Source organism: Triturus cristatus, chromosome 12 (assembly GCF_964204655.1).
Source record: "Triturus cristatus chromosome 12, aTriCri1.1, whole genome shotgun sequence".
NCBI classification, from domain to species: domain Eukaryota; kingdom Metazoa; phylum Chordata; class Amphibia; order Caudata; family Salamandridae; genus Triturus; species Triturus cristatus.
The window spans coordinates 724,988,174-725,006,711 of NC_140595.1; the positions used below are offsets into that span (position 1 = coordinate 724,988,174).

At 40.0% G+C, this 18,538-nt stretch overlaps 9 non-coding genes across 9 annotated transcripts; all 9 read left to right on the forward strand.

Moving 5' to 3' along the window:
- The first annotated feature begins 1,836 nt into the window (after nt 1-1,836).
- Nucleotides 1,837-1,918, forward strand: TRNAS-AGA (transfer RNA serine (anticodon AGA)). The gene has a single exon. It is a non-coding gene; the product is annotated as a tRNA-Ser (tRNA).
- A 1,281-nt stretch (nt 1,919-3,199) lies between these two features.
- Nucleotides 3,200-3,271, forward strand: TRNAH-GUG (transfer RNA histidin (anticodon GUG)). Its single transcript has one exon. It is a non-coding gene; the product is annotated as a tRNA-His (tRNA).
- A 2,587-nt stretch (nt 3,272-5,858) lies between these two features.
- On the forward strand, nt 5,859-5,940 carry TRNAS-AGA (transfer RNA serine (anticodon AGA)). Its single transcript has one exon. It is a non-coding gene; the product is annotated as a tRNA-Ser (tRNA).
- A 1,281-nt stretch (nt 5,941-7,221) lies between these two features.
- On the forward strand, nt 7,222-7,293 carry TRNAH-GUG (transfer RNA histidin (anticodon GUG)). The gene has a single exon. It is a non-coding gene; the product is annotated as a tRNA-His (tRNA).
- Nucleotides 7,294-9,881: 2,588 nt separating this feature from the next.
- On the forward strand, nt 9,882-9,963 carry TRNAS-AGA (transfer RNA serine (anticodon AGA)). The gene has a single exon. It is a non-coding gene; the product is annotated as a tRNA-Ser (tRNA).
- Nucleotides 9,964-11,244: 1,281 nt separating this feature from the next.
- Nucleotides 11,245-11,316, forward strand: TRNAH-GUG (transfer RNA histidin (anticodon GUG)). Its single transcript has one exon. It is a non-coding gene; the product is annotated as a tRNA-His (tRNA).
- A 2,587-nt stretch (nt 11,317-13,903) lies between these two features.
- On the forward strand, nt 13,904-13,985 carry TRNAS-AGA (transfer RNA serine (anticodon AGA)). The gene has a single exon. It is a non-coding gene; the product is annotated as a tRNA-Ser (tRNA).
- Nucleotides 13,986-15,266: 1,281 nt separating this feature from the next.
- On the forward strand, nt 15,267-15,338 carry TRNAH-GUG (transfer RNA histidin (anticodon GUG)). Its single transcript has one exon. It is a non-coding gene; the product is annotated as a tRNA-His (tRNA).
- A 2,588-nt stretch (nt 15,339-17,926) lies between these two features.
- Nucleotides 17,927-18,008, forward strand: TRNAS-AGA (transfer RNA serine (anticodon AGA)). The gene has a single exon. It is a non-coding gene; the product is annotated as a tRNA-Ser (tRNA).
- Nucleotides 18,009-18,538: the final 530 nt, after the last annotated feature.

Genomic DNA, 18,538 nt, shown 5'->3' on the forward strand with positions numbered 1-18,538 from the left:
GAGTACTTACCTAAAAGCCGATAACTCACTTTTCTTCCATAGGCTAACATTGAGTGGTTTCACTTGGAAATTCTTCTAAGTGGTGTGGAGTTTTGGAACTTTAAAATATTCATCTAAAATCAGCCGAACAACGAATTCTGATTTACTCACCTGTTATCAGGAGAGACCTCAGTGCTGCATCTTGGAGCTCGGTACTGACCCTGAAAAGTAATTTTAACCGTACTTACCAGTAACTCGAATTTCCTTCCATGGGATATCATTGCCTGCTTTTTGCTGAAAATTTTCTAAGTGTCGATTTTTGAAACTTACAAATATTCTTTAAAAATCGTACCAACTGTGAAAACGTAATTGTTTACCTGTTTTAGATAGATGTCCCAGTACTGAGCCTAGGAGCCCAGCACTGGATTACAAAAGTAACGAGAACGTACTTTACCTGTAACTTGAATTTTCTTCCATAGGAAACCATTGACTGTTTTTCTGTGAAATTTCTTCTAAGTGTCGATTTTGCAAACATGTAAATATTCCTTAAAAATCGCCTGTATAACTTAAACGCAGTTTCTCAACTGCTTACAGGTGGTACAGTAGTGCTGGATCTAGGATCCAACACTGACCTAGAAAAAGTAACCATAACCCCACTTACCTGCTAAGTGAATTTCCTTCCATAGGATAACATTGGTAATTTGATCAGCAAAAGTTTCTAAGTGTCAACTTTTAAAATAGCAAAATATTGCTTAAAAATCACAACAGTAACTAAAACAAATTTACTCACTTGTTTCCAAGAACTGTCCCAGGACTGAATCTAGGATCCAGTCCTGGATTTAGAAAAGTAATCCTGAAAGTAATTAATTGCATATAACTTAAAATTCCCATTGAGCTCAATGTATTATTGTGATTCAAATTGTGTTGCCTATTGCAATAAACTGTAACTATTACCTGCAAAAGTCAATTGCCTATTGCAAAGTATTTAACTAAAGCATCTCATTCTGAGAAAGTATATTTTGATACCTAATGTTGGTTCTAAAATAAAACAACAATATCTTTTGTATGCAAACCAATGGCCTAGAGTTCAGTTCTTGAGTGTGTGAGACCATTTGCTGACTGAGTGTGTACAACAAATGTTTTACACTGCACTCTGATACTGCCTTACTGCTCGGCAAGCTACCACTTTAGAGAGTAAGGTTATATCTAACTTTAGCCTCTGCCAAACCTCTGGGGACTGGGGACTCTGTGCACACTGTACCTTTTTTGGAACAGTATATACAGAGCCACTTTCTCACAGTAGTGATAACGTGATTAGAGTCCTAAGGCCAACATAAAGATACAGCAAAACGTGAGGTGAAAAGCAAAAAGGTTGCTGGTAAGCCACCTTAAGGATGCCAGGTCTAACAAAAACTGAACTAAGGATAACATGAGTAAAACATCAGGTTTCTCTACTGCATTTGGTGAGACAAGTGGGCCTTCTTTTATCTTCCATTCAAGCAATCTTTGACAGACCCCTTTATTATAGAGCTTTTCAAGGATTAAAGATAAGGCACTTACAAAGGAGTCCCAAATACTCAGAGATGGTTGACTTCTGTAATATGGGTCGTAGACTAAAAGCAGCGCAAAAACAGAGTGCAACAGGGTCCAAAAAACTTGAGTGCCACAAGAGAGTTTGAATGCAAGCGTATCCTTTTACAGATCCAGAGATATACTCATCCAATTTTTGTTTTAAGGACAGAACGTGCATGATGAAAAAAACATTGTTTTTAAAAAGCGCATTGCAGAATATCAGTACTTTGATGTGGGAAAACTTCAAAACTTTCAAACAAAATATTTGTAGGCAGTTTACAGCAAGTTGTTGTGGCCGAGTGGTTAAGGCGATGGACTAGAAATCTATTGGGGTATCCCCGCGCAGGTGCGAATCCTGCCAACAACGAGAATCTTTTTATTATCGGCTACAATCTCAGAAGTTAACCTTTAGTATTTCTTCCATTTCAGTTTTATAAATAGGTGGCTTATTTTTGTGTCACTATTGCCTCTCCACATATTTGTTATCGCTACCTCTTTCATGTCTTTGCTACACCTCATTCCTACTTTAGCACTGGTGTAAACGCTTCAAATTATTATACCGTTGCTCTCTCATTCATACCTGCGCATACACTTGAAAGTTACTTTACCAATAAAAGACGCAAAGAGAGAAATAGAACAAAAGTGCTGGCTGGATTGGCAAACACACTTCATAAAACTGCATTTTCTTTTTTATTCTCCCCCTTGTTACATGCTTAACCTCCCCATGTGTAATTTCTCTTAACCTGCTGTCCCAGGAAGAGAATTTCATCTAAAGGCTCCTTCTGTGTTTTTTTCCCTAGTCTGTCTTTCCCATTTCTTAGCTGTGTAACTGTTCCTTTACGCGCTCTATTTAAACGCCATCAATCTCATTTGAGCTCCTTGCTCCCGCTTCTGTTTTCTCCACCTCTCATACTGCCAGTTCTCTCTTTCTCTGTGGTTGGTGGCTACTTTCCTGAGCTTCCGAAGCCAGGTGGTTCCTGCCTCTTGTTGTCAGACTTGAATTGGAAAAGGAACCATATTAACAAGCCTTTACCACTCACACACGGCGGAGGTTTATACTTTAATTCAGTGAGCTAAGAAAAGCGTGTTGTGGGTCCCCTATGAGCCATGGTGCTTGCTTCATCATGATTTGGCACCAGTCATTAGCCGCAGCTCTGCTAATGAGCCACTGAGGTCAGTTTCAATATTTACTCAAAAACATAACCATGCAGCCCACCCCTCAACTGTGTATTTATCTTGCTTTTCTGCTGTTCGTGTGATTAGCTGGGAGGAGCTCACAGCGACATCCTCCCTATAAAAGTGTAGATGGATCACTCTCTAACTCTTTCTTGCTTCACATACAAATGGCTTGAAAGGTGCAGGGAAGATGCAGGTCTAATAGACAGAATAGAAGGTCTGTGCCAGGTGGGTTTCTCTGCATTGTTGTTCCATCACAGGTCCGCAAGTGTAATGTGTGATCTTTGACTCCTGGCATTTCACAAGCAGGCGGCCAGGAAACGGTTTCAGCCTATCAACCACTGAGGAGACGCAGCCTCTGAATGAGGAATGAGGAAGCAATGAATACATCCAGCCTATCACAGGAACAGCCCTGAGTGTTCCGAATTATAAATTCTCCATGTCACTGTATGTCGTTGAGCCCAAGTAGCTCGCCGTGATCGTATAGTGGTTAGTACTCTGCGTTGTGGCCGCAGCAACCTCGGTTCGAATCCGAGTCACGGCATTGTGGTTGGCAATGTCACGGCAGTTGGGTGTTAATTTCACAGAATTAGCAAATGTACCAGTGGTTTTTGTAAAATGTCTATTAAAAACAGATCCTTTCAAATATTTAAACCATCTAACAACAAATGATTTAAACTCGCATGATTATAAACTGTAGCTATAATGTATTTACTTACATAAATTATCGGTCTTGAACCTATTGGGGGTGGAGGGGGAGCGGAGCTCACCCCCCAGGTGCAGTTGAGTGACCTGTGTTGTGGCTCTCTAGACGGAAGGCACACATTTTGCTGTCACCCAGCCCAATCCAGACGCGTATTGGGGCCAGGTTTCAGGCAAATAGAGCAGTAAGTGCAGAGAAATGTTCACTCTCTAAAAGTGGCATTTCTAAAATAGTAAAGTTAAATTCAACCTCACCAGTAAGTAGGATTTTCAATAAATAAATAAAGCTACTCCTCTCCGATATGGAATTACCAAATAAAAAGTATAGGGGAATACACAGAGCTAACCTATGAGAGGGGTAGACCTCACAGTAGTGAAAAATGAAATAGACTGTTTGGTACTTACAGGACACGCGAACCACCAAAGTACATATCTTATTTTTTACTTACATAGCATCATGCACCGAGGACTACCTAGGGCCTACCTTAGGTATAAATTATATGTAATAAAAGGGGAGTTTAAGGCTTGGCAAGTAGGCTGGGACTCACCTGGGAGACCCCTGAGTCTAAGCCCAGAACCATAACTCTGCCAGTCGAGTACTTACCTAAAAGCCGATAACTCACTTTTCTTCCATAGGCTAACATTCAGTGATTTCACTTGGAAATTCTTCTAAGTGGTGTGGAGTTTTGGAACTTTAAAATATTCATCTCAAATCAGCCGAACAACGAATTCTGATTTACTCACCTGTTATCAGGAGAGACCTCAGTGCTGCATCTTGGAGCTCGGTACTGACCCTGAAAAGTAATTTTAACCGTACTTACCAGTAACTCGAATTTCCTTCCATGGGATATCATTGCCTGCTTTTTGCTGAAAATTTTCTAAGTGTCGATTTTTGAAACTTACAAATATTCTTTAAAAATCGTACCAACTGTGAAAACGTAATTGTTTACCTGTTTTAGATAGATGTCCCAGTACTGAGCCTAGGAGCCCAGCACTGGATTACAAAAGTAACGAGAACGTACTTTACCCGTAACTTGAATTTTCTTCCATAGGAAACCATTGACTGTTTTTCTGTGAAATTTCTTCTAAGTGTCGATTTTGCAAACATGTAAATATTCCTTAAAAATCGCCTGTATAACTTAAACACAGTTTCTCAACTGCTTACAGGTGGTACAGTAGTGCTGGATCTAGGATCCAACACTGACCTAGAAAAAGTAACCATACCCCACTTACCTGCTAAGTGAATTTCCTTCCATAGGATAACATTGGTAATTTGATCAGCAAAAGTTTCTAAGTGTCAACTTTTAAAATAGCAAAATATTGCTTAAAAATCACAACAGTAACTAAAACAAATTTACTCACTTGTTTCCAAGAACTGTCCCAGGACTGAATCTAGGATCCAGTCCTGGATTTAGAAAAGTAATCCTGAAAGTAATTAATTGCATATAACTTAAAATTCCCATTGAGCTCAATGTATTATTGTGATTCAAATTGTGTTGCCTATTGCAATAAACTGTAACTATTACCTGCAAAAGTCAATTGCCTATTGCAAAGTATTTAACTAAAGCATCTCATTCTGAGAAAGTATATTTTGATACCTATTGTTGGTTCTAAAATAAAACAACAATATCTTTTGTATGCAAACCAATGGCCTAGAGTTCAGTTCTTGAGTGTGTGAGACCATTTGCTGACTGAGTGTGTACAACAAATGTTTTACACTGCACTCTGATACTGCCTTACTGCTCGGCAAGCTACCACTTTAGAGAGTAAGGTTATATCTAACTTTAGCCTCTGCCAAACCTCTGGGGACTGGGGACTCTGTGCACACTGTACCTATTTGGGAACAGTATATACAGAGCCACTTTCTCACAGTAGTGATAACGTGATTAGAGTCCTAAGGCCAACATAAAGATACAGCAAAACGTGAGGTGAAAAGCAAAAAGGTTGCTGGTAAGCCACCTTAAGGATGCCAGGTCTAACAAAAACTGAACTAAGGATAACATGAGTAAAACATCAGGTTTCTCTACTGCATTTGGTGAGACAAGTGGGCCTTCTTTTATCTTCCATTCAAGCAATCTTTGACAGACCCCTTTATTATAGAGCTTTTCAAGGATTAAAGATAAGGCACTTACAAAGGAGTCCCAAATACTCAGAGATGGTTGACTTCTGTAATATGGGTCGTAGACTAAAAGCAGCGCAAAAACAGAGTGCAACAGGGTCCAAAAAACTTGAGTGCCACAAGAGAGTTTGAATGCAAGCGTATCCTTTTACAGATCCAGAGATATACTCATCCAATTTTTGTTTTTAGGACAGAACGTGCATGATGAAAAAAACATTGTTTTTAAAAAGCGCATTGCAGAATATCAGTACTTTGATGTGGGAAAACTTCAAAACTTTCAAACAAAATATTTGTAGGCAGTTTACAGCAAGTTGTTGTGGCCGAGTGGTTAAGGCGATGGACTAGAAATCCATTGGGGTATCCCCGCGCAGGTTCGAATCCTGCCAACAACGAGAATCTTTTTATTATCGGCTACAATTTCAGAAGTTAACCTTTAGTATTTCTTCCATTTCAGTTTTATAAATAGGTGGCTTATTTTTGTGTCACTATTGCCTCTCCACATATTTGTTATCGCTACCTCTTTCATGTCTTTGCTACACCTCATTCCTACTTTAGCACGGGTGTAAACGCTTCAAATTATTATACCGTTGCTCTCTCATTCATACCTGCGCATACACTTGAAAGTTACTTTACCAATAAAAGACGCAAAGAGAGAAATAGAACAAAAGTGCTGGCTGGATTGGCAAACACACTTCATAAAACTGCATTTTCTTTTTTATTCTCCCCCTTGTTACATGCTTAACCTCCCCATGTGTAATTTCTCTTAACCTGCTGTCCCAGGAAGAGAATTTCATCTAAAGGCTCTTTCTGTGTTTTTTTCCCTAGTCTGTCTTTCCCATTTCTTAGCTGTGTAACTGTTCCTTTACGCGCTCTATTTAAACGCCATCAATCTCATTTGAGCTCCTTGCTCCCGCTTCTGTTTTCTCCACCTCTCATACTGCCAGTTCTCTCTTTCTCTGTGGTTGGTGGCTACTTTCCTGAGCTTCCGAAGCCACGTGGTTCCTGCCTCTTGTTGTCAGACTTGAATTGGAAAAGGAACCATATTAACAAGCCTTTACCATTCACACACGGCGGAAGTTTATACTTTAATTCAGTGAGCTAAGAAAAGCGTGTTGTGGGTCCCCTACGAGCCATGGTGCTTGCTTCATCATGATTTGGCACCAGTCATTAGCCGCAGCTCTGCTAATGAGCCACTGAGGTCAGTTTCAATATTTACTCAAAAACATAACCATGCAGCCCACCCCTCAACTGTGTATTTATCTTGCTTTTCTGCTGTTCGTGTGATTAGCTGGGAGGAGCTCACGGCGACATCCTCCCTATAAAAGAATAGATGGATCACTCTCTAACTCTTTCTTGCTTCACATACAAATGGCTTGAAAGGTGCAGGGAAGATGCAGGTCTAATAGACAGAATAGAAGGTCTGTGCCAGGTGGGTTTCTCTGCATTGTTGTTCCATCACAGGTCCGCAAGTGTAATGTGTGATCTTTGACTCCTGGCATTTCACAAGCAAGCGGCCAGGAAACGGTTTCAGCCTATCAACCACTGAGGAGACGCAGCCTCTGAATGAGGAATGAGGAAGCAATGAATACATCCAGCCTATCACAGGAACAGCCCTGAGTGTTCCGAATTATAAATTCTCCATGTCACTGTATGTCGTTGAGCCCAAGTAGCTCGCCGTGATCGTATAGTGGTTAGTACTCTGCGTTGTGGCCGCAGCAACCTCGGTTCGAATCCGAGTCACGGCATTGTGGTTGGCAATGTCACGGCAGTTGGGTGTTAATTTTACAGAATTAGCAAATGTACCAGTGGTTTTTGTAAAATGTCTATTAAAAACAGATCCTTTCAAATATTTAAACCATCTAACAACAAATGATTTAAACTCGCATGATTATAAGCTGTAGCTATAATGTATTTACTTACATAAATTATCGTTCTTGAACCTATTGGGGGTGGAGGGGGAGCGGAGCTCACCCCCCAGGTGCAGTTGAGTGACCTGTGTTGTGGCTCTCTAGAGGGAAGGCACAAATTTTGCTGTCACCCAGCCCAATCCAGACGTGTATTGGGGCCAGGTTTCAGGCAAATAGAGCAGTAAGTGCAGAGAAATGTTCACTCTCTAAAAGTGGCATTTCTAAAATAGTAAAGTTAAATCCAACCTCACCAGTAAGTAGGATTTTCAATAAATAAATAAAGCTACTCCTCTCCGATATGGAATTACCAAATAAAAAGTATAGGGGAATACACAGAGCTAACCTATGAGAGGGGTAGACCTCACAGTAGTGAAAAATGAAATAGACTGTTTGGTACTTACAGGACACGCGAACCACCAAAGTACATATCTTATTTTTTACTTACATAGCATCATGCACCTAGGACTACCTAGGGCCTATCTTAGGTGTAAATTATATGTAATAAAAGGGGAGTTTAAGGCTTGGCATGTAGGCTGGGACTCCCCTGGGAGACCCCTGAGTCTATGCCCAGAACCATAACTCTGCCAGTCGAGTACTTACCTAAAAGCCGATAACTCACTTTTCTTCCATAGGCTAACATTGAGTGGTTTCACTTGGAAATTCTTCTAAGTGGTGTGGAGTTTTGGAACTTTAAAATATTCATCTAAAATCAGCCGAACAACGAATTCTGATTTACTCACCTGTTATCAGGAGAGACCTCAGTGCTGCATCTTGGAGCTCGGTACTGACCCTGAAAAGTAATTTTAACCGTACTTACCAGTAACTCGAATTTCCTTCCATGGGATATCATTGCCTGCTTTTTGCTGAAAATTTTCTAAGTGTCGATTTTTGAAACTTACAAATATTCTTTAAAAATCGTACCAACTGTGAAAACGTAATTGTTTACCTGTTTTAGATAGATGTCCCAGTACTGAGCCTAGGAGCCCAGCACTGGATTACAAAAGTAACGAGAACGTACTTTACCCGTAACTTGAATTTTCTTCCATAGGAAACCATTGACTGTTTTTCTGTGAAATTTCTTCTAAGTGTCGATTTTGCAAACATGTAAATATTCCTTAAAAATCGCCTGTATAACTTAAACGCAGTTTCTCAACTGCTTACAGGTGGTACAGTAGTGCTGGATCTAGGATCCAACACTGACCTAGAAAAAGTAACCATAACCCCACTTACCTGCTAAGTGAATTTCCTTCCATAGGATAACATTGGTAATTTGATCAGCAAAAGTTTCTAAGTGTCAACTTTTAAAATAGCAAAATATTGCTTAAAAATCACAACAGTAACTAAAACAAATTTACTCACTTGTTTCCAAGAACTGTCCCAGGACTGAATCTAGGATCCAGTCCTGGATTTAGAAAAGTAATCCTGAAAGTAATTAATTGCATATAACTTAAAATTCCCATTGAGCTCAATGTATTATTGTGATTCAAATTGTGTTGCCTATTGCAATAAACTGTAACTATTACCTGCAAAAGTCAATTGACTATTGCAAAGTATTTAACTAAAGCATCTCATTCTGAGAAAGTATATTTTGATACCTAATGTTGGTTCTAAAATAAAACAACAATATCTTTTGTATGCAAACCAATGGCCTAGAGTTCAGTTCTTGAGTGTGTGAGACCATTTGCTGACTGAGTGTGTACAACAAATGTTTTACACTGCACTCTGATACTGCCTTACTGCTCGGCAAGCTACCACTTTAGAGAGTAAGGTTATATCTAACTTTAGCCTCTGCCAAACCTCTGGGGACTGGGGACTCTGTGCACACTGTACCTTTTTTGGAACAGTATATACAGAGCCACTTTCTCACAGTAGTGATAACGTGATTAGAGTCCTAAGGCCAACATAAAGATACAGCAAAACGTGAGGTGAAAAGCAAAAAGGTTGCTGGTAAGCCACCTTAAGGATGCCAGGTCTAACAAAAACTGAACTAAGGATAACATGAGTAAAACATCAGGTTTCTCTACTGCATTTGGTGAGACAAGTGGGCCTTCTTTTATCTTCCATTCAAGCAATCTTTGACAGACCCCTTTATTATAGAGCTTTTCAAGGATTAAAGATAAGGCACTTACAAAGGAGTCCCAAATACTCAGAGATGGTTGACTTCTGTAATATGGGTCGTAGACTAAAAGCAGCGCAAAAACAGAGTGCAACAGGGTCCAAAAAACTTGAGTGCCACAAGAGAGTTTGAATGCAAGCGTATCCTTTTACAGATCCAGAGATATACTCATCCAATTTTTGTTTTAAGGACAGAACGTGCATGATGAAAAAAACATTGTTTTTAAAAAGCGCATTGCAGAATATCAGTACTTTGATGTGGGAAAACTTCAAAACTTTCAAACAAAATATTTGTAGGCAGTTTACAGCAAGTTGTTGTGGCCGAGTGGTTAAGGCGATGGACTAGAAATCCATTGGGGTATCCCCGCGCAGGTGCGAATCCTGCCAACAACGAGAATCTTTTTATTATCGGCTACAATCTCAGAAGTTAACCTTTAGTATTTCTTCCATTTCAGTTTTATAAATAGGTGGCTTATTTTTGTGTCACTATTGCCTCTCCACATATTTGTTATCGCTACCTCTTTCATGTCTTTGCTACACCTCATTCCTACTTTAGCACTGGTGTAAACGCTTCAAATTATTATACCGTTGCTCTCTCATTCATACCTGCGCATACACTTGAAAGTTACTTTACCAATAAAAGACGCAAAGAGAGAAATAGAACAAAAGTGCTGGCTGGATTGGCAAACACACTTCATAAAACTGCATTTTCTTTTTTATTCTCCCCCTTGTTACATGCTTAACCTCCCCATGTGTAATTTCTCTTAACCTGCTGTCCCAGGAAGAGAATTTCATCTAAAGGCTCCTTCTGTGTTTTTTTCCCTAGTCTGTCTTTCCCATTTCTTAGCTGTGTAACTGTTCCTTTACGCGCTCTATTTAAACGCCATCAATCTCATTTGAGCTCCTTGCTCCCGCTTCTGTTTTCTCCACCTCTCATACTGCCAGTTCTCTCTTTCTCTGTGGTTGGTGGCTACTTTCCTGAGCTTCCGAAGCCAGGTGGTTCCTGCCTCTTGTTGTCAGACTTGAATTGGAAAAGGAACCATATTAACAAGCCTTTACCACTCACACACGGCGGAGGTTTATACTTTAATTCAGTGAGCTAAGAAAAGCGTGTTGTGGGTCCCCTATGAGCCATGGTGCTTGCTTCATCATGATTTGGCACCAGTCATTAGCCGCAGCTCTGCTAATGAGCCACTGAGGTCAGTTTCAATATTTACTCAAAAACATAACCATGCAGCCCACCCCTCAACTGTGTATTTATCTTGCTTTTCTGCTGTTCGTGTGATTAGCTGGGAGGAGCTCACGGCGACATCCTCCCTATAAAAGTGTAGATGGATCACTCTCTAACTCTTTCTTGCTTCACATACAAATGGCTTGAAAGGTGCAGGGAAGATGCAGGTCTAATAGACAGAATAGAAGGTCTGTGCCAGGTGGGTTTCTCTGCATTGTTGTTCCATCACAGGTCCGCAAGTGTAATGTGTGATCTTTGACTCCTGGCATTTCACAAGCAGGCGGCCAGGAAACGGTTTCAGCCTATCAACCACTGAGGAGACGCAGCCTCTGAATGAGGAATGAGGAAGCAATGAATACATCCAGCCTATCACAGGAACAGCCCTGAGTGTTCCGAATTATAAATTCTCCATGTCACTGTATGTCGTTGAGCCCAAGTAGCTCGCCGTGATCGTATAGTGGTTAGTACTCTGCGTTGTGGCCGCAGCAACCTCGGTTCGAATCCGAGTCACGGCATTGTGGTTGGCAATGTCACGGCAGTTGGGTGTTAATTTCACAGAATTAGCAAATGTACCAGTGGTTTTTGTAAAATGTCTATTAAAAACAGATCCTTTCAAATATTTAAACCATCTAACAACAAATGATTTAAACTCGCATGATTATAAACTGTAGCTATAATGTATTTACTTACATAAATTATCGGTCTTGAACCTATTGGGGGTGGAGGGGGAGCGGAGCTCACCCCCCAGGTGCAGTTGAGTGACCTGTGTTGTGGCTCTCTAGACGGAAGGCACACATTTTGCTGTCACCCAGCCCAATCCAGACGCGTATTGGGGCCAGGTTTCAGGCAAATAGAGCAGTAAGTGCAGAGAAATGTTCACTCTCTAAAAGTGGCATTTCTAAAATAGTAAAGTTAAATTCAACCTCACCAGTAAGTAGGATTTTCAATAAATAAATAAAGCTACTCCTCTCCGATATGGAATTACCAAATAAAAAGTATAGGGGAATACACAGAGCTAACCTATGAGAGGGGTAGACCTCACAGTAGTGAAAAATGAAATAGACTGTTTGGTACTTACAGGACACGCGAACCACCAAAGTACATATCTTATTTTTTACTTACATAGCATCATGCACCGAGGACTACCTAGGGCCTACCTTAGGTATAAATTATATGTAATAAAAGGGGAGTTTAAGGCTTGGCAAGTAGGCTGGGACTCACCTGGGAGACCCCTGAGTCTAAGCCCAGAACCATAACTCTGCCAGTCGAGTACTTACCTAAAAGCCGATAACTCACTTTTCTTCCATAGGCTAACATTCAGTGATTTCACTTGGAAATTCTTCTAAGTGGTGTGGAGTTTTGGAACTTTAAAATATTCATCTCAAATCAGCCGAACAACGAATTCTGATTTACTCACCTGTTATCAGGAGAGACCTCAGTGCTGCATCTTGGAGCTCGGTACTGACCCTGAAAAGTAATTTTAACCGTACTTACCAGTAACTCGAATTTCCTTCCATGGGATATCATTGCCTGCTTTTTGCTGAAAATTTTCTAAGTGTCGATTTTTGAAACTTACAAATATTCTTTAAAAATCGTACCAACTGTGAAAACGTAATTGTTTACCTGTTTTAGATAGATGTCCCAGTACTGAGCCTAGGAGCCCAGCACTGGATTACAAAAGTAACGAGAACGTACTTTACCCGTAACTTGAATTTTCTTCCATAGGAAACCATTGACTGTTTTTCTGTGAAATTTCTTCTAAGTGTCGATTTTGCAAACATGTAAATATTCCTTAAAAATCGCCTGTATAACTTAAACACAGTTTCTCAACTGCTTACAGGTGGTACAGTAGTGCTGGATCTAGGATCCAACACTGACCTAGAAAAAGTAACCATACCCCACTTACCTGCTAAGTGAATTTCCTTCCATAGGATAACATTGGTAATTTGATCAGCAAAAGTTTCTAAGTGTCAACTTTTAAAATAGCAAAATATTGCTTAAAAATCACAACAGTAACTAAAACAAATGTACTCACTTGTTTCCAAGAACTGTCCCAGGACTGAATCTAGGATCCAGTCCTGGATTTAGAAAAGTAATCCTGAAAGTAATTAATTGCATATAACTTAAAATTCCCATTGAGCTCAATGTATTATTGTGATTCAAATTGTGTTGCCTATTGCAATAAACTGTAACTATTACCTGCAAAAGTCAATTGCCTATTGCAAAGTATTTAACTAAAGCATCTCATTCTGAGAAAGTATATTTTGATACCTATTGTTGGTTCTAAAATAAAACAACAATATCTTTTGTATGCAAACCAATGGCCTAGAGTTCAGTTCTTGAGTGTGTGAGACCATTTGCTGACTGAGTGTGTACAACAAATGTTTTACACTGCACTCTGATACTGCCTTACTGCTCGGCAAGCTACCACTTTAGAGAGTAAGGTTATATCTAACTTTAGCCTCTGCCAAACCTCTGGGGACTGGGGACTCTGTGCACACTGTACCTATTTGGGAACAGTATATACAGAGCCACTTTCTCACAGTAGTGATAACGTGATTAGAGTCCTAAGGCCAACATAAAGATACAGCAAAACGTGAGGTGAAAAGCAAAAAGGTTGCTGGTAAGCCACCTTAAGGATGCCAGGTCTAACAAAAACTGAACTAAGGATAACATGAGTAAAACATCAGGTTTCTCTACTGCATTTGGTGAGACAAGTGGGCCTTCTTTTATCTTCCATTCAAGCAATCTTTGACAGACCCCTTTATTATAGAGCTTTTCAAGGATTAAAGATAAGGCACTTACAAAGGAGTCCCAAATACTCAGAGATGGTTGACTTCTGTAATATGGGTCGTAGACTAAAAGCAGCGCAAAAACAGAGTGCAACAGGGTCCAAAAAACTTGAGTGCCACAAGAGAGTTTGAATGCAAGCGTATCCTTTTACAGATCCAGAGATATACTCATCCAATTTTTGTTTTTAGGACAGAACGTGCATGATGAAAAAAACATTGTTTTTAAAAAGCGCATTGCAGAATATCAGTACTTTGATGTGGGAAAACTTCAAAACTTTCAAACAAAATATTTGTAGGCAGTTTACAGCAAGTTGTTGTGGCCGAGTGGTTAAGGCGATGGACTAGAAATCCATTGGGGTATCCCCGCGCAGGTTCGAATCCTGCCAACAACGAGAATCTTTTTATTATCGGCTACAATTTCAGAAGTTAACCTTTAGTATTTCTTCCATTTCAGTTTTATAAATAGGTGGCTTATTTTTGTGTCACTATTGCCTCTCCACATATTTGTTATCGCTACCTCTTTCATGTCTTTGCTACACCTCATTCCTACTTTAGCACGGGTGTAAACGCTTCAAATTATTATACCGTTGCTCTCTCATTCATACCTGCGCATACACTTGAAAGTTACTTTACCAATAAAAGACGCAAAGAGAGAAATAGAACAAAAGTGCTGGCTGGATTGGCAAACACACTTCATAAAACTGCATTTTCTTTTTTATTCTCCCCCTTGTTACATGCTTAACCTCCCCATGTGTAATTTCTCTTAACCTGCTGTCCCAGGAAGAGAATTTCATCTAAAGGCTCTTTCTGTGTTTTTTTCCCTAGTCTGTCTTTCCCATTTCTTAGCTGTGTAACTGTTCCTTTACGCGCTCTATTTAAACGCCATCAATCTCATTTGAGCTCCTTGCTCCCGCTTCTGTTTTCTCCACCTCTCATACTGCCAGTTCTCTCTTTCTCTGTGGTTGGTGGCTACTTTCCTGAGCTTCCGAAGCCACGTGGTTCCTGCCTCTTGTTGTCAGACTTGAATTGGAAAAGGAACCATATTAACAAGCCTTTACCATTCACACACGGCGGAAGTTTATACTTTAATTCAGTGAGCTAAGAAAAGCGTGTTGTGGGTCCCCTACGAGCCATGGTGCTTGCTTCATCATGATTTGGCACCAGTCATTAGCCGCAGCTCTGCTAATGAGCCACTGAGGTCAGTTTCAATATTTACTCAAAAACATAACCATGCAGCCCACCCCTCAACTGTGTATTTATCTTGCTTTTCTGCTGTTCGTGTGATTAGCTGGGAGGAGCTCACGGCGACATCCTCCCTATAAAAGAATAGATGGATCACTCTCTAACTCTTTCTTGCTTCACATACAAATGGCTTGAAAGGTGCAGGGAAGATGCAGGTCTAATAGACAGAATAGAAGGTCTGTGCCAGGTGGGTTTCTCTGCATTGTTGTTCCATCACAGGTCCGCAAGTGTAATGTGTGATCTTTGACTCCTGGCATTTCACAAGCAAGCGGCCAGGAAACGGTTTCAGCCTATCAACCACTGAGGAGACGCAGCCTCTGAATGAGGAATGAGGAAGCAATGAATACATCCAGCCTATCACAGGAACAGCCCTGAGTGTTCCGAATTATAAATTCTCCATGTCACTGTATGTCGTTGAGCCCAAGTAGCTCGCCGTGATCGTATAGTGGTTAGTACTCTGCGTTGTGGCCGCAGCAACCTCGGTTCGAATCCGAGTCACGGCATTGTGGCTGGCAATGTCACGGCAGTTGGGTGTTAATTTTACAGAATAAGCAAATGTACCAGTGGTTTTTGTAAAATGTCTATTAAAAACAGATCCTTTCAAATATTTAAACCATCTAACAACAAATGATTTAAACTCGCATGATTATAAGCTGTAGCTATAATGTATTTACTTACATAAATTATCGTTCTTGAACCTATTGGGGGTGGAGGGGGAGCGGAGCTCACCCCCCAGGTGCAGTTGAGTGACCTGTGTTGTGGCTCTCTAGAGGGAAGGCACAAATTTTGCTGTCACCCAGCCCAATCCAGACGTGTATTGGGGCCACGTTTCAGGCAAATAGAGCAGTAAGTGCAGAGAAATGTTCACTCTCTAAAAGTGGCATTTCTAAAATAGTAAAGTTAAATCCAACCTCACCAGTAAGTAGGATTTTCAATAAATAAATAAAGCTACTCCTCTCCGATATGGAATTACCAAATAAAAAGTATAGGGGAATACACAGAGCTAACCTATGAGAGGGGTAGACCTCACAGTAGTGAAAAATGAAATAGACTGTTTGGTACTTACAGGACACGCGAACCACCAAAGTACATATCTTATTTTTTACTTACATAGCATCATGCACCTAGGACTACCTAGGGCCTATCTTAGGTGTAAATTATATGTAATAAAAGGGGAGTTTAAGGCTTGGCATGTAGGCTGGGACTCCCCTGGGAGACCCCTGAGTCTATGCCCAGAACCATAACTCTGCCAGTCGAGTACTTACCTAAAAGCCGATAACTCACTTTTCTTCCATAGGCTAACATTGAGTGGTTTCACTTGGAAATTCTTCTAAGTGGTGTGGAGTTTTGGAACTTTAAAATATTCATCTAAAATCAGCCGAACAACGAATTCTGATTTACTCACCTGTTATCAGGAGAGACCTCAGTGCTGCATCTTGGAGCTCGGTACTGACCCTGAAAAGTAATTTTAACCGTACTTACCAGTAACTCGAATTTCCTTCCATGGGATATCATTGCCTGCTTTTTGCTGAAAATTTTCTAAGTGTCGATTTTTGAAACTTACAAATATTCTTTAAAAATCGTACCAACTGTGAAAACGTAATTGTTTACCTGTTTTAGATAGATGTCCCAGTACTGAGCCTAGGAGCCCAGCACTGGATTACAAAAGTAACGAGAACGTACTTTACCCGTAACTTGAATTTTCTTCCATAGGAAACCATTGACTGTTTTTCTGTGAAATTTCTTCTAAGTGTCGATTTTGCAAACATGTAAATATTCCTTAAAAATCGCCTGTATAACTTAAACGCAGTTTCTCAACTGCTTACAGGTGGTACAGTAGTGCTGGATCTAGGATCCAACACTGACCTAGAAAAAGTAACCATAACCCCACTTACCTGCTAAGTGAATTTCCTTCCATAGGATAACATTGGTAATTTGATCAGCAAAAGTTTCTAAGTGTCAACTTTTAAAATAGCAAAATATTGCTTAAAAATCACAACAGTAACTAAAACAAATTTACTCACTTGTTTCCAAGAACTGTCCCAGGACTGAATCTAGGATCCAGTCCTGGATTTAGAAAAGTAATCCTGAAAGTAATTAATTGCATATAACTTAAAATTCCCATTGAGCTCAATGTATTATTGTGATTCAAATTGTGTTGCCTATTGCAATAAACTGTAACTATTACCTGCAAAAGTCAATTGACTATTGCAAAGTATTTAACTAAAGCATCTCATTCTGAGAAAGTATATTTTGATACCTAATGTTGGTTCTAAAATAAAACAACAATATCTTTTGTATGCAAACCAATGGCCTAGAGTTCAGTTCTTGAGTGTGTGAGACCATTTGCTGACTGAGTGTGTACAACAAATGTTTTACACTGCACTCTGATACTGCCTTACTGCTCGGCAAGCTACCACTTTAGAGAGTAGGGTTATATCTAACTTTAGCCTCTGCCAAACCTCTGGGGACTGGGGACTCTGTGCACACTGTACCTATTTGGGAACAGTATATACAGAGCCACTTTCTCACAGTAGTGATAACGTGATTAGAGTCCTAAGGCCAACATAAAGATACAGCAAAACGTGAGGTGAAAAGCAAAAAGGTTGCTGGTAAGCCACCTTAAGGATGCCAGGTCTAACAAAAACTGAACTAAGGATAACATGAGTAAAACATCAGGTTTCTCTACTGCATTTGGTGAGACAAGTGGGCCTTCTTTTATCTTCCATTCAAGCAATCTTTGACAGACCCCTTTATTATAGAGCTTTTCAAGGATTAAAGATAAGGCACTTACAAAGGAGTCCCATATACTCAGAGATGGTTGACTTCTGTAATATGGGTCGTAGACTAAAAGCAGCGCAAAAACAGAGTGCAACAGGGTCCAAAAAACTTGAGTGCCACAAGAGAGTTTGAATGCAAGCGTATCCTTTTACAGATCCAGAGATATACTCATCCAATTTTTGTTTTTAGGACAGAACGTGCATGATGAAAAAAACATTGTTTTTAAAAAGCGCATTGCAGAATATCAGTACTTTGATGTGGGAAAACTTCAAAACTTTCAAACAAAATATTTGTAGGCAGTTTACAGCAAGTTGTTGTGGCCGAGTGGTCAAGGCGATGGACTAGAAATCCATTGGGGTATCCCCGCGCAGGTTCGAATCCTGCCAACAACGAGTATCTTTTTATTATCGGCTACAATTTCAGAAGTTAACCTTTAGTATTTCTTCCATTTCAGTTTTATAAATAGGTGGCTTATTTTTGTGTCACTATTGCCTCTCCACATATTTGTTATCGCTACCTCTTTCATGTCTTTGCTACACCTCATTCCTACTTTAGCACTGGTGTAAACGCTTCAAATTATTATACCGTTGCTCTCTCATTCATACCTGCGCATACACTTGAAAGTTACTTTACCAATAAAAGACGCAAAGAGAGAAATAGAACAAAAGTGCTGGCTGGATTGGCAAACACACTTCATAAAACTGCATTTTCTTTTTTATTCTCCCCCTTGTTACATGCTTAACCTCCCCATGTGTAATTTCTCTTAACCTGCTGTCCCAGGAAGAGAATTTCATCTAAAGGCTCTTTCTGTGTTTTTTTCCCTAGTCTGTCTTTCCCATTTCTTAGCTGTGTAACTGTTCCTTTACGCGCTCTATTTAAATGCCATCAATCTCATTTGAGCTCCTTGCTCCCGCTTCTGTTT